This window comes from Lipotes vexillifer, unplaced genomic scaffold (assembly GCF_000442215.2).
Source record: "Lipotes vexillifer unplaced genomic scaffold, Lipotes_vexillifer_v1.1 scaffold543, whole genome shotgun sequence".
Lineage (NCBI taxonomy): Eukaryota > Metazoa > Chordata > Mammalia > Artiodactyla > Lipotidae > Lipotes > Lipotes vexillifer.
The window spans coordinates 3,227,286-3,241,861 of record NW_006799055.1 but is presented as its reverse complement, the minus strand read 5'-3'; positions in this window follow the sequence as shown (position 1 = coordinate 3,241,861).

Sequence of the window (14,576 nt, the reverse complement as noted above, 5' to 3'; positions counted from 1 at the left end):
TTTGTGAGTAAGCTCTGGGCCTGGGAACCTTCGGACCCCCTCGTGATGTCTTCATATTTCGGACGTGAGGTAGCACTTGGCTTTGTGTTAACCTCGCATCCTCTGTGCGTTTCAGGGGACAGGAATCAGTCTCTCGGTGTCCCTTTGCTCCGCACGCACATTTTCAGTCTTGTTTATTGAAGCCGGCACTGGTCCTTTCCTCCCACGACACTGTGCACGATCTCTCTTGCCACTTGGCACTTTCGGACCTCAGTGTGCTGTCTTTCTGTGTGTCATGTCCCTGCTGCCTGACTCGTGGCTGTGTTGCTCCTGTATTGTAGAAAGGAACTAAGTGTCTGAATGGACCCTGGGCAGTTGATGTGGCCCAGATCTTGATCTGAGTTATTCGATTCTCTGGCCGGGGACCGTTAGCCCAGAGGTGTGGGCCAGCTGTGGCTCTCTGCACAGCCACGTTATATCAAGAATTGATCATTTTGTCTTCCTGTTTTACTAGGGAGTTACTGTTCATCAGGTTAAGGGGAAGAAACTCTTGTTTTATGACGCTAGTATTTAGGTCTGTGGTACATACTTTTTAAATGAACAAATTACTTAAAACTGGGAGAATTAGGGCTTCCCTGGTGGCGCAGTGGTTGAGAGTCCGCCTGCCGATGCAGGGGACGCGGGTTCGTGCTCCGGTCCGGGAAGATCCCACATGCCGCTCAGTGGCTGGGCCCGTGAGCCATGGCCGCTGAGCCTGCGCGTCCGGAGCCTGTGCTCCGCAACAGGAGAGGCCACAACAGTGAGAGGCCCGCGTACTGCAAAAAAAAAAAAAAAAAAGAAAAACTGGGAGAATTTTTCATTTGCACCCTCGTAGAATAATTAATGTGGTTTTATTAATTGTTAACTGAATGTGTCCCTAGCTGGGAATGGGCTTATATGTAGGTGTTCAGTCAGTGTCGGCTGACACTGTTTCCGTGTTGTGTACAGCAGTATTCCTCCTGCTGCTTGTTTAATGGGCGCACATGCGCATGCACACACACATCCTTCCTCACCAGGTAAAGCTCTCTGGGCACCAAGACCGTGTCTTATTCCTCATCCCTCCTATGTAAGAGCTCACTTACGCGTTGAGGTGAACTGCGGGGCCAGCTAAGTGTGTTCCTTGTGGCTCTGATCTAAGTGATGCAGGACAATTCTAGTCGTGGGAATTGAAGCTCAGATAACCGACTTGAGAGGCCGAGCAAGGCAGCACAGAGGTTGCTGTTTTCTCGTGTTGTTAAGACACGCTTCTAGCTAAAAACATTCCCGTTAGATGTGCTGATGAGATGTTTCTCGGAAGATAATGGAGTCTGCATGTTGCAGAGTGTCTAACAGTCTTGTAAGTAGAGCTTGCTATGTGCATAGTGAAGAACGTTGATGACACGACCTCCTGGATGGAGAGGAACTTAGAATCTGAGCCTGGTGGAGAGGGTGGCCCTGGAATGCGGAGCAGAAACTGCTATCCTGGACCACGTGTGTGTGTTGTATGTACCGGCTTCCCATTTCTGGAAAACTGGAATTCAGAAGCTTAGGTGAGATGGCAAGGACCGAAATAGTAAACAAATCCTAATACAATCAGATTAGGATAATATTGGCAGATTACCAGTGAGTTACTTAGACACAACCTGTTCTCAGGTTAAATGTTTTCATGTCACAGAGTTCTTTCTTTCATGTTGACTTCGGATGTTGTAGGTAACTAAGAGGAAAGGGCATATTCCTAGGAAAAACTTTATTATCATTGACCTTCAAAAATGCTCTCTAGAACAAAATAAGGTATTTCGTGAGTAAATTCAGTCTTTTCTCTCATCAGAGTACAGAAGAGTGTAGACCAAATGTCAGCTGAACTGCTTAGGAGCTGAAGGGTCTGTAATGTATTTGAAATTACCTGACCTCATGGTAAAGCTGCTACTCCTCTCCCCTCCCTGCTTTCTGTCATTTTCGTAGAAAATAACATATTTTACTAGGCAGCAATTTATCCTGGCTTCATTGATTATCTTTAATCTATGATTATTTTCTAAATTATGGTTTCAGAAATATAGGTTTTCCTTTTTCCCCCTTTTCTCTCTCTCTCTCTTGTTTTCTTCAGAGTATAAGGAATTCATAGTATAGGGAATTTTAAGTTAGTAGTAGTATTTTAAGGATGAGGCTGCGATCCGGAGCCAGCATGAGTACATTTTGATGCCACCATGTTGAGGGCATTACTCAAGACCCGAATGGCGAGGACAGGCACCTCTTGATGGGACTTTAAAGGGAGGAATCCTTGAAGACCACCCACTTTGTTACTCTGTCCGTTGGCCTGTTCGTCCATCTATTCAACAAATATTTGTGTGTCCACGTCCCTTTCTCTTGGGGATCCTTTTCCCAGGTCTGGTGACAGCCCCTCAGCTCAGAATCTCGAGTCTGCAATGTTAAGAGCTGCACTGTTCAGTCCTGTAGCCACTAGCCACGTATTGCTCTTCAAATCAATATTAATTAAAAAGAAATAAAATGGAAAACTCAGTCCCTCAGTCACACAAGTGGTCGGTCAAGTGCTCTCTGTGACTGGGCCCACCACACGGGCCGGCGTCCACGTGTGGAACACGCCCATCACTGCGGGGGTCTGAGCCTGGCATTCCCGCCTCTGCTCCTAGGCTCCACCCCCGAGACCCCTCGGTGCCCATCCGCTCTAGCGCTCAGTGCCTACCTCTCTCAAGTTCATTCCCATTCAAAAATTCTCCTATCTTATTGTAGGTCTGGGTCATCTGTCATCTGAATTAAGGCCACAGTGTTACCAGGGCTGTGAAGCCTCCCTGCCCCGCCCCCCCCGGCTGCCCCCCGCGGGGGGGCCCCCCCCCGATCTCAGTACCACGCACACACAGTTGTCACATTGAATACCAATTCCTTGTTGATACAGCCTTTCTTCTGGGGGATCAAGAGGTTCTTGGTGGTGCAGGATTGGGTTTTGGCTTTCCAGGGTCAGGGCACATGAAGCCTGACACATCCCCACAGCAGGCAAGTGTTTATTAAACTGATAGAGGGAGGAGCGGTGGGTGGAGGAGGCTTCACATGTTGCGCTGTAAAGACTGGAGCCAATTTGGATGCACGGAAGCCACACGAGGAGAGGCGTTCGTGGCAGGGGAGCATCACAGATGCAAGCCAGTTGGCAGGAAGTTAAGGGCGGCTGTGCTCCCAGGTGCAGCCGGAGTGGCATGTTCAGCACCATGGCCAGGGCTTAACCAGCGACAGAAACCATGTAAATCCTGGTGCTTCATATAAATGTGTTTCCCTGTGCTAATGCAACACCTCTTAGTAGAGGTGCTGCGTTTCACACTTAATAACCTTAACCATACCTTCAAAGGAGTTCAACATACGTTTTTCCCCTGTAAAGTGAGGCAACACATTCACAGAGTCCAGTTAACTCTTCAAGACCTTCTTGGTTCCTGACTTAGGTTAGACGGGTTATCAGCTCAGTAGGAAAGAAAAATGCACGTATGCATGTCCAGAGGAGGCCATCTGGTACAGTAATTAAGAACAGTGACGGTGGCCAGACAGCCCTGTCCTGGCTCTGCCTCTTCCAAGCTGTGTCGGCCGGGGCAAGTCCCCTTCCGATCCTCAATTTCCTCATTTTTTAATGGAGATGTTACCTGTGTTGACTGAAGAAAATCACACAAGCTAAATGCTTCGAGTTGTGTTTTATTGGGCAATTTACCGAGGACTATAGCCCGGGAGACAGCCTCTCAGATACTCTGAGGAGGTATTCCAAAGAGGTGAGGAGGGAGCCAGGATAGGAGTTTTTGCTGGCGGGGGTGGGGTGGGGTGGGGGGGCATGTAGTGGGACATCTAAAGATGACTACTGATCACAAAACCCAAACATCTCAAGTTAATGATTTTAGTGTTTTTCTATGTATGGGAAGATGCGAGAGTCTGGGCCCTTTGAAATTCTTCCTTAGATGTGCATCTTAACTGTCTAGGACCAGTATCCTATTTTTCTCCGTCCTGAATCCCCTCAGGGCGCACCGTCAGGGCAGCTGCAGCGGCCGCTAGCTTGATGGCGGGCAACATTTTTCCGTCCTGCCTTGTGAAGATTAAGTTAATCGTAGGTGACTCGGCGCTCTGCTTAGTCCTCAGTAAGGCATTCACCAAGTGGTAACTAGTAACAAAATTCTACTTCCATAGCCTTTCACACAAATGGGTAAATTCATAGTTGTGTTTCCCAAAGGAAGAGTTAACACATGACTGCGAATGTAAAGGGTCATCCAGGACATTTGGATTGCCCCTGGGTACAGTTAGTCATATAGTTACATAGTGCTGGTTACTTTCAAAATCATGCAAATAAGGTGATCTGGTTCAGGTGAAATTTGGCCTGGATAATCTAAAACCCAGGGCTGCTTCTCTGTATTTGGAAATAGGATGATCACTTATGCAAATGACAGGAAGAAGTCACTTTTACATCTTGCATCATCAAGTGCTGTCCAGCTGCTCCGAAGGAAGGGAGAGAAAATCATGTGCTGCTTGTAATGTTAACTGAGCATACTAGGAGGACGTGTGTAGTATTATCGAATGACCTTTCTGGGTTTTTTTTCACACTTTCAAAAGGGTGGTGACAGTCTTAACTGTGGACGTTCTCATTATCCACGGGCCCACATACAATTCATGCACAGCCAGACAGTCCCTTCTAGGCTTCAAGCTGTTTTCCTTCCCTGCGGAGATCACACCCCCTCCTTTCCTGGGCCTGCACGGCCTTTCCCCCTCCCCCCACCCTTCCTTGGCCTCCCACGAAGCTTTTGCTATACCCCAGCCCACTTCTGGGCTGCCCTGCTCCTTCCTGCATCTACCGTGTTGTATTATAATTATCTACATGCGTCAGTCACCCTTGCAAGACTCAGTTCTTTCATGAGCAGGCGTTTTCTCAGTCATTTTTGTGTCTGCAGGGTTTAAAGGCGGGCCAACTTACGCAAGGTGCTTAGAAATGTTTTGCCGAATGAACGAATGCTTGTTCTCTACATGTTTCTTAAATGTATTCTCCTAAGTGAATGGTAACTCTATTTGGGTAGGAAACTGTACTGTATTTTTGGTGCCACAAACAGTGTTTATCTTCAGATAACTCTGTAGGCTTGCTGTTAATATCAGTTATCCTGGAAACACTTTCTAGAGTCAATTCAGCAGGTTTTAAGTCGTCGTTACTGTTTTATCCCCACATGTACTATTAAAATATTTGTGAAGTGATCACCAAGATTTTTATTGACTTGAGTTCTTATGCGAACGATCTGTATTCAGTTAATTGTGGGCGGTCACAAACCTAAAATGTGTGTAAGCAGTTCAGTTGAATAGACCCGTGGTGTACTGGGCTTTTTTGTTTTTCTTCCCTTTGGCTGTTATTTACTGGATGCCTTGAAGTTAATTTCAAAGCTTATTCCAGGATAGAGAGTGGGAATTATACCGGAATTCACATTCCTTATTAGCTCCCTGCTTAAACTAACTGAAAAAGACCTAGTTCTGGGACTAGAGCTCCCTTGACGAAATTATTGGAATGTGAAATTTGAATTTAAGACTTTCTTGGAGTCGTGAATGCATTTTGCTTTGCCGGTATTTAATTTTTTTTTTTTCTTTCTTCTTAGTTTTAATTTTGATTTGCTGTTACTACTGATATCTGAGCCAAAGTGGTGATGCTACCTGAGGGACATTTCTGCAACCCATAAGTCAACAGTTACACGGTAAGACTGTGTGCCTTTTACCCTTAAAGCCGTTTAATTTCTATAACATTATAGTTTAGAATTTGAATTTGAAATGGAGTAGGATAAAATATGTTAGTGTTTCAAAATATTAAAATATCAATATATTTTAATATATAAATATTAACAGCAGATAATATTTTAGAGCTTTTGGTCCTAATCAACAGTGAGAGGTTGAAAGAGAAAAACTATAATTTGATATATTCATTTCCTATTAATTTTTACGTGCACAAGTATGGATATGCAGTTTTTGACTCATTAAACTGGGGTCTCATTTCCCCCCCTATATATCTTGCCCATTTACTTTCTATTTCCTGAAGTTTAACCAGCTCGTTATTTTTTGGATCTTGTTAATAACGAGTGGGTATGAGAAGCCAAGATGATAAAACTTAAACCTCCTCAGGTGTTACTGTAACTCACTCTGAAGTGAAGTGGTGATTCCAACAGTGGCTCAAATGAGGTTTTGAATTATTTACGGGTTTAAATGACCTGTATTTCCCTATCTTTGAGGAATGCCTCAAGAGCAACGAGGATGGTGTACTATGAAGGCAGGTCCTGTTCGGAACCTCACTTTCCTTCTGTACAAAGTTCTGCCGTCTGTCTTGACTGCTTTACAGAGTGAAAAAATCACTTGATGTTTGTGGAATTGTCCTTTTTTGCATTAAGGGTAGAGGGAGAATAACAAGTCTTGGTTCTGAGATGATATTGAGAGAGAACGTATTACTCTTGATATCTGTGTGTGGGGCATGCCAGAAGCCTTGACCGCTAATCCTGCCTCACCTTGACCTTGGCCATAGCGCTCCAGTAACTTCCTATCAAAAAATTGATGTTGATTCCCATACTTACATGTTACAGGTAATTTTCCAGGAATATGTCTGAATTCTTTGACCACAGCAGAATTAGGCTAGAAATCAGTATCAGATGTTTGGGAAATCACCAAATATTTTGAAATTAAATATCACATTATAAAGATCCCATGGGTCAAAGGGGAAGTCACAAGGGAAATTAGAAAATATCTTGAATGAAAATGAAAATATAACATACCAAGATTTATGGGATGTGCCTAAAGCAGTAATTCAAAGGGAAATATATAGTGTTCAAGGCTTATATTAGAAAACAGAAGTTTTGAAACAATAATATAAACTTTTACTTTATCAGCTCAGTGCTTTATATCCACCTAGAGGGTGGGATAGGAAGGGTTAGAGGGAGACACAAGAGGGAGGAGATATGGGGATGTATGTATATGTATAGCTGATTCACCTTGTTATACAGCAGAAACTAACACACCATTGTAAATCAATTATACTCCAATAAAGATGTTAAAAAAGAAAATAAATTAGAAGGCAGGGAACTATATTCAATATTCTGTAATAAACCATAATGGAAAAGAATATGAAAAAGAATATATATATGTATAACTGAATCACTTTGCTGTACAGCAGAAATTAACACAACATTGCAAATCAACTACACTTCAATAAAATAAATTAAAAAAAAAAAAGAAACTAGAAGGCAAAGAGCAAATTAAACCCAGAACAAGCAGAGGAAGAAAATAATAAAGATAAGGGCAGACAACAATGAAATAAAAAACAGGGAAAAAAAATAGGAAAAAAATCAGTGAAACCAAAAGCTGTTTCTTTGATGAGAGCAATAAAAGTTACAAACCTGTAGTCATACTGATCAGGAAAAAGAGAGAGAAGAGGCAGAAATTTCTAATATCAGAAAAGAGAGACCATCAATATAGATCCTACAGATATTAATAGGAAGATAAGGAAATATTGTGAGCCACTTAATACATATGATAACTTAGATAAATGGACAAATTCCATCAAAGATACAACCTACCAAACCTCACTCAAGAAGAAATGGATAGGGACTTCCTTGGCGGTCCAGTGGTTAAGAACTTCACCTTCCAATGTAGGGGGTGCGGGTTTGATCCTGGTTGGAGGGCTAAGATCCCATATGCCTCGCAAGCCAAAAGGCCAAAACATAAAACAGAAGCAATATTGTAACAAATCCAATGAAGACTTTAAAAATGGTCCACATCAAAAAATCTTAAAAAAAACAAAAAAAGAAATGGGTAACTTGTGTAGCTCTTTATTAAAGAAATTGAATTTGTAGTTAAAAATTGTCCCCAAAAGAAAGCTCTAAGCCCACATGGTCTCATTGGTGAATCTGCCAGCCTATTAAGAAAGAAATAATACCAATTATATACAAACCCTTCAGAAAACAGAAGGAAAGGAACACTATTTTATGAGGTCAGTATTACTCTGATACAAAAAATGGATATTTCTCCCCCAAATATTAACACGTTAAATACAGTTTATATAGAAAGGGTAATATATCATGCCAAAGGACCATTTATTCCAGAAATGCAGGAATAATTCACAATATCAACAAACTAAACAACAGAATTTTTAAAACCCTTATGATCAACTCAATAGATGTAGAAAAAGCATTTAACAATATTCATCATCCAGTCATGATTAAAAACTCAGAAAACTAAGAACAGAAGGAAACTCTCAAAAAAGTTGGAGTAGAAGGGAGCTTCCTGAACTTGATAAAAGCTATCTGTGAAGAACCTACAGCTGATATTACAATTACTGGTGAAAGACTGAATGCTTTTGCCTAACATTAGGAACAAGGCAAGGCTAGTCACTCAACGTTCCTATTCAGAATTGTCCTAGTCAGTGCAATAAAGCAGGAAAAAGAAATAGAAGGCATATGGATAGGGGCAAAAGCAAATTTAGAACTCCTCTAGCAAGGGACCTGAGAAATGTTGGTTTACCCGCCCAGCCTCTGTGATATAGAAGGGAGAACAGGAGTTGGGGAATAGCTGTCGAATGCCAGCACATAAAATCTACTACATTTTGGGTTCTGTGGTCATGATCTGAAAATCATAAAAGCAAGGCAACATTTATATCACTTGTGGGTTTAAATTACTGTTCTTTAAAGTTTTAAAAGTCAGCATACTCTATTGTGAGAGTCTTATTTCAGCATCTTCCTTCCGTTAATATAACTGGAAAGCCATGTGTAGTATTTAAAAATTATGCATTGGTTTAAACTTCATTAAATAGCTTTTGTTTTTTAAGTTAAAGAAAAAGGCTATCTGAAACAATATTAAGATGTCCTCTAAAATTTTGTGAGGGCAAACAACGTTATTTGTTAAATCTGTTACAGCCCTCACTTAACTTTGGAGGAGTTAACAGTTCTTAGAATATACTGACGTGTTTTGTGTAATAATATAAGACACATATTGTGCCTTTTAATTGCTGCTATGTAATTTCCAAGTACTTGCTCATTTTTGCGGTGGTTGGCAGTGTGGGGCTGAGGGAATCTTGAGTCGTGGTCCCAATTGTCTGGGAGAATTATATGACAGGACAGCGTCTCTGGGTGGCTTTACTGGAATCATTTCTAAGTCTCTTGCAATGACATTGTTCTTCAGCCTAGGTAGAATACTGACAAATATTAAACAAATTTAATAATTGTGTGCGTTTCATTACATGTTACCGGCCCTGTCACTTGGTGCTCAGTACTTGGTATGGCACAGAGGAGGAGTGTATATTTAGAAGTTATGGAAGTTCTTGGGTTCAAATGCTAAAAACATAGAGGCTTAATTAAGCTTTTGAGCAAAATCCACGTAAATCCTTGATCCTCATTTCCCTTATCTGTAAAAGGAGGATAATAATCTTGATAAGCTGCTGAAAACATTGAAAATATTCCTCAGAGCATCTGAGAGACCATGGACCCTCAGGTGGTGATGCTGGGAGAGGGTCTTAGTTGCAGAAACATCATAAGACTTTGGCACCCACCAGAACTCTTTTTTTTTTTTTTTTTTTTTTTTTGCGGTACGCAGGCCTCTCACTGTCGTGGCCTCTCCCGTTGCGGAGCACAGGCTCCGGACGCGCAGGCTCAGCGGCCACGGCTCACGGGCCCAGCTGCTCCGCGGCATGTGGCAGCACTGGTTTTGAGTTTAAGTTCTTCTACTTATGAGTCATGTCACTTTGGATAAGTTAATTTTTGAGCCCTGAGTTCTTTCTCTGTTAAGCGAGGGCAGTGCCAACCCATAAGGTTGTAGTGGGGTGTAAATGACATAACGTATATAATAAAATGCTTAGGTATGTAAAATGTTCCCATTTATCACCTGTAACGGGGTTACCATCGTTAGCTTTATGATTTTGTTTCTTTGGTTGATTTTCTATAAAGTGAACTAGAAATCCCGAATGGTCACGGTTCACCTGTTGGACTGTGTTGAGAAGAATGAAGCCGATAGGATGCCAGGCTTGATGTTTTGAGACCAAGTGTTGCAAATTTTAGATATTTTACTAGTATTTCTCTGGTACTTGCATAGTGCAAACAGTTGGGAGTGGTTAACTAAAATAACCATTCAGTTTATCTTAACTATCTTTCATGAACACAGCTTCTAGTTGCCAAAAATATTGCCATCAGGATGCTTTTGGTTTCTAAAAATACAGACTCAAGATTTGTAGCATGTCTGCTAGGGAACAGTTGGTAGGTTCTACAGCTTTTCTGCTATTTTGACCTTATTTTAGGATGTCATTCGTATGAGTTGCCAACGTTTGGCTATTTTTGACCAACAAAAGTGGTAACTCCATATGGTCCAAGTGGATATTTCAGGCTATGCTGTTAGTGTTTTCTTTACACACTTGGTAAATGATCTAATTTTATATCTTATAATTTGTTGTTTCCTCTAGGAGCTTACATTTATTTTTAACGCAGTTTGGATTTTCTTCATTAATTTGTTTGGTGAACGTTATTCTCAAGTAATTGCTGCAAAAGAGTAGGGCAGAGAAAAATAAGTGCTATATCTTTCTTAACAAAAAGAGGAGATGCTGCCTAATCTTCGAGAAGACTTTCAATTTATGGTCAAGTAAATAGAAACAAAAGCTAGAGGCTTTTGAGAATTAAACCTTGAGGTCATAGGTCATACAGGTAGAGTCTGAGTCCCTGAAAATTCTTTGAGATCAATTCACCCTCACAAGTGCTAAAGCACTCTGGATGGTTTTAGCTTCTGAGGGTTTATTCATGTGTTTCATGTTACGAAAGTAATGCAGTGTTCACTCAGTTTAATGTTGTGTTTATAAAGTGTCCATAGGTCATATGTTTATTGTACTTTGAATAAGAAGCTAACAATTTTAGTTTTATTTAAAAGGGCATTCATGTAACAGATACTTAGCGTGGATCATAAATAGTGATGATAATATTGCGTTGAGCAGCTTATGAGCCTTTCCTACGCATCACAGTGTGATCACAGCCTGATTGTGGTGCTGATAAACCATTTTTCCCCTTCTTGTCCAACTAAAGAGAAAAGGGAGGTACAGAGTTAGTTTTTTAATGTGTCAGGTAAGCACTGATTCCTTCACAGGGGTAGTATCTGGGGTTTGGGATCCACTTTACGCTGTTCGTGGCCTTGGTGTTCCATCTCATCGGAGGTCTCATCGGAACCCTCGGAGGGGAGCAGGCAGGTGTTGCTTCCGTCTTGTAGGTGAGGACTGGGGTGTAGTGGGATTGAGATCCCGAAGAACTTGGATTCTGCTCGCTGGTCTGGCTTGTTCGGCTGCTGTGCCAGGGCCAGACCCCTTTCAGGACGGCTGTCTGTGCTCACTGTTTGCACTGCCTGCTCCCTGATTGTGGAGCGGGGACACATCCACTTTGGAGGATGGAACTCTGTAGGAGGAAAACTTTTCCTAGGAAGTGAGTTAGCATTTCTGTTTGCTGTATTCATCGAGCCATTAACTGTGGCATCTGACGAGTTGCTAAATTTATCTTTTTCTGTTTTTTTTCTGTCGTGGTCTTTTGCCCCGTGTCTGTGGCTCACAGTAATTCTTTCTACCTGACCATCGTGTCAAAATCTAAATATGAAATAAATTTCCAGGCATCTCCCAATTTGTATTCTGCCCTTATCTCTTATCCAACCCCACGGATCCAGTTTTTAAAGCTTTACTAGGCGTAATTGACCAACAGTAAATGATGCATATTTGAAAGGTGCAGTCTGGTGAGTTCTGACCTGTGCACACATCCGTGAGCGCGCACGCCGTCGCCCATGGAAGGTTCCTCCGGCCTTTGTCACCCCCCCCCACCCACCCACCGTCTCTCCTGCACCTCCAGGCAACCACGGATCTGCTCTCTGTCGTGAGATTGGTTTGCGTTTCCAGAATGTTACTGTAAAGGAAAACCAGTCCTCTGTGTGTCTCCTGCTTCTTCATTCTGACCCCAGACATGTGGTGTCCCCACGGCAAGCAGTTTGGTGACACCGGCCGGGTGGCTTGCAGTTCAACTCAGTTCTGATGTTTATATGGTGGAGAGGGCACCCATCCCACAGGTGAAGGGCCTGTCCCACAAGATCCCCCCACCCAAGCCCCCCAACTTCCTTTGTTACCTGCACTTCTGGCTGACTGGCTGTAAATCCAAGGTTCCCATGACCCCTGTCTGAGCTTGATGGTGCACAGAACTCAGGAAACCAGTTTACCCACTAGATGGATGATCAGGCTGTTGCGAAGGACCTTCAAGGATATGAATGAGCAGCTCGACGATGAGACACAGAGGGTGAGGTCTGGCAGGCCCCGGACCCCATGAGTTTGGGGTGCACCACCCTTCTGGCATGTGGATGCATCCGGTTCACCAGCCTAGAAGCTCTTGAACCCCATCCTTTTGGGGGGTTTATGGAGGCTTCGTGACAGGCACGATTCGTTAGATCATTGGCAGTGGGCGACTGAACTTGGTTTCCAGCCCCTCTCCTTTCCCCAGAGGTCTGGGGATGGGACTGAAAATTCCAGCCTTCTAATCACTGGGTTGGTTCCCCTGGCAACCAGCCCCCATCCTTAGGGAAGGTCCGGAAGTCACTTCATTAACATACGCAAGTGTGGTTCAAAGGAGTTGGTTTGTGTCAAAAGACCCCTTTATGGCTCTTATCACTTAGGAAATTCCAAGAGTTTTAGGAGCTCTGTGCCATTAGTGGTGATGAAGACCAAATACGTATTTGTTATTATAAATCACAGTATCATAGTTACATAGAAGGAACCCTACAGTGTGTACTCTTTTTTTGTCTGGCCTTTGTTCAGCATAACCATCCGAGATTCATCCTTGTTGTTTCCCGTATCAGTAATTCATTCCACGTTGTTGCTAAGAAGTGCAGTTTGTTGGGCTTCCCTGGTGGCGCAGTGGTTGAGAGTCCGCCTGCCGATGCAGGGGACACGGATTCGTGCCCCGGTCCGGGAAGATCCCACGTGCCGCGGAGCGGCTGGGCCCGTGAGCCATGGATGCTGAGCCTGCGCGTCCGGAGCCTGTGCTCCGCAACGGGAGAGGCCACAGCAGTGAGAGGCCTGCGTACCGCAAAAAAAAAAAAAAAAAAAAAAAAGTGCAGTTTGTTTATCCACTCACCTGTTGATGGGTTTTGGGGTCGTTTCTATTTTGGGTTGTTTTTGGCTTTTGCAAATCAAGCTGTATGAACATTCATGTACAGGTCTTTGTGTGGGCATGTGCTTTTTTTTCTTTTTTAATTAATTAATTTATTTGGTTGTGCTGGGTTTTAGTTGCGGCAGGCGGGCTCCTTAGTTGCGGCATGCCTGTGGGATCTAGTTCCCTGACCAGGGATCAAACCCAGGCTCCCTGCATTGGGAGCTCGGAGTCTTAACCACTGTACCACCAGGGAAGTCCCTGGGCATATGCTTTTATTTCTTCTGCATAAATTCCCAGGAGTGGAATGGTTCCTAGGGGGTCATTCTGATAAGTGTGCGTTTAACTTTTTAAGAAACTGCCAAACTGTTTTCCAAAGTGATTGGGTTGTTTTACATTCCCTTCAGCAGAGAGTTCCGGTTTCTCTGCATTCTTACCGATGTTTGGTGTGGTCAGTGGTTTTGCCTTCAGCCATTCTAATAGGTGTGCAGTGCTATCTCCTTGTGCTTTTAATTTGCATCTCCTTCATGGTTAATGACTGATGGTGTGAAATGTCCTTGAGGTGCTTATTTGCCATCTGTCTTGTCTTCTGTGAAGTGTCTGTTCGTATACTTTGCTCATGTTTTCAACTGGATAGTTTTTTATCATTGAGTTTTGAGAGTTCTTTGTATGTTTTGCATATAAGACCTTCATTCAATAAGTGATTTGCACTTTCATCCATTTTATTAGCAATTTTTCCCCCTTTACTCTAGAATGAGGCTTTGGGGAGTGACTGGGATTATTTTACAGTCTAGATCTCCCAGGTTCCATTTATCTTAAAAAAAGTTTATTTAAGTAGCTGGTTTTATCTGGCTGGTCAAAACAGGGAAGGAAAGCAGTTCCTGGTCAAAGCATCTCTGAGGTTCCTGGATTAGTAACGTGAATCAGAATAAACTTTTATGTGCAACAGAGAAATAGAAAACAGGTGTAGGCTCAAATATAAAGTATATTCTACAGTCCCGAATGTACTGAATGTTTGATTATATGGATACCAACACACTATAAAATGACTTAGAAATAAAATACAAATATATTTTTAAAGCGGTTTACATCTAAAAAGAATTTAGTAATTTGTTGATGAAAAATTAATCAATAGGCAATCTAAGAAAGAAAGAGAAAAATTTTATTCAAGCCATCCTGAAGATTATAACCCAGGAGGCAGTCTTTTAGAAATCTCTGAAGACTCTGCTCATTGGAGGTCAAAGCACATGTTATATAAGTTTTTGAGACAAAGAGTCATACATCAGAGGAACATATTGACAGTTTGTGAGCCCAACAAGGCGAGTAGTGGGTCACGGTGACCCCTTGCAGGATTGAGAAAGGAATGTTATTCCTAAGTCATTGCCTCACTGGCACCAGTAGGAAGTTGCTCTTGTTGGGTGAGCAGGCATTCCT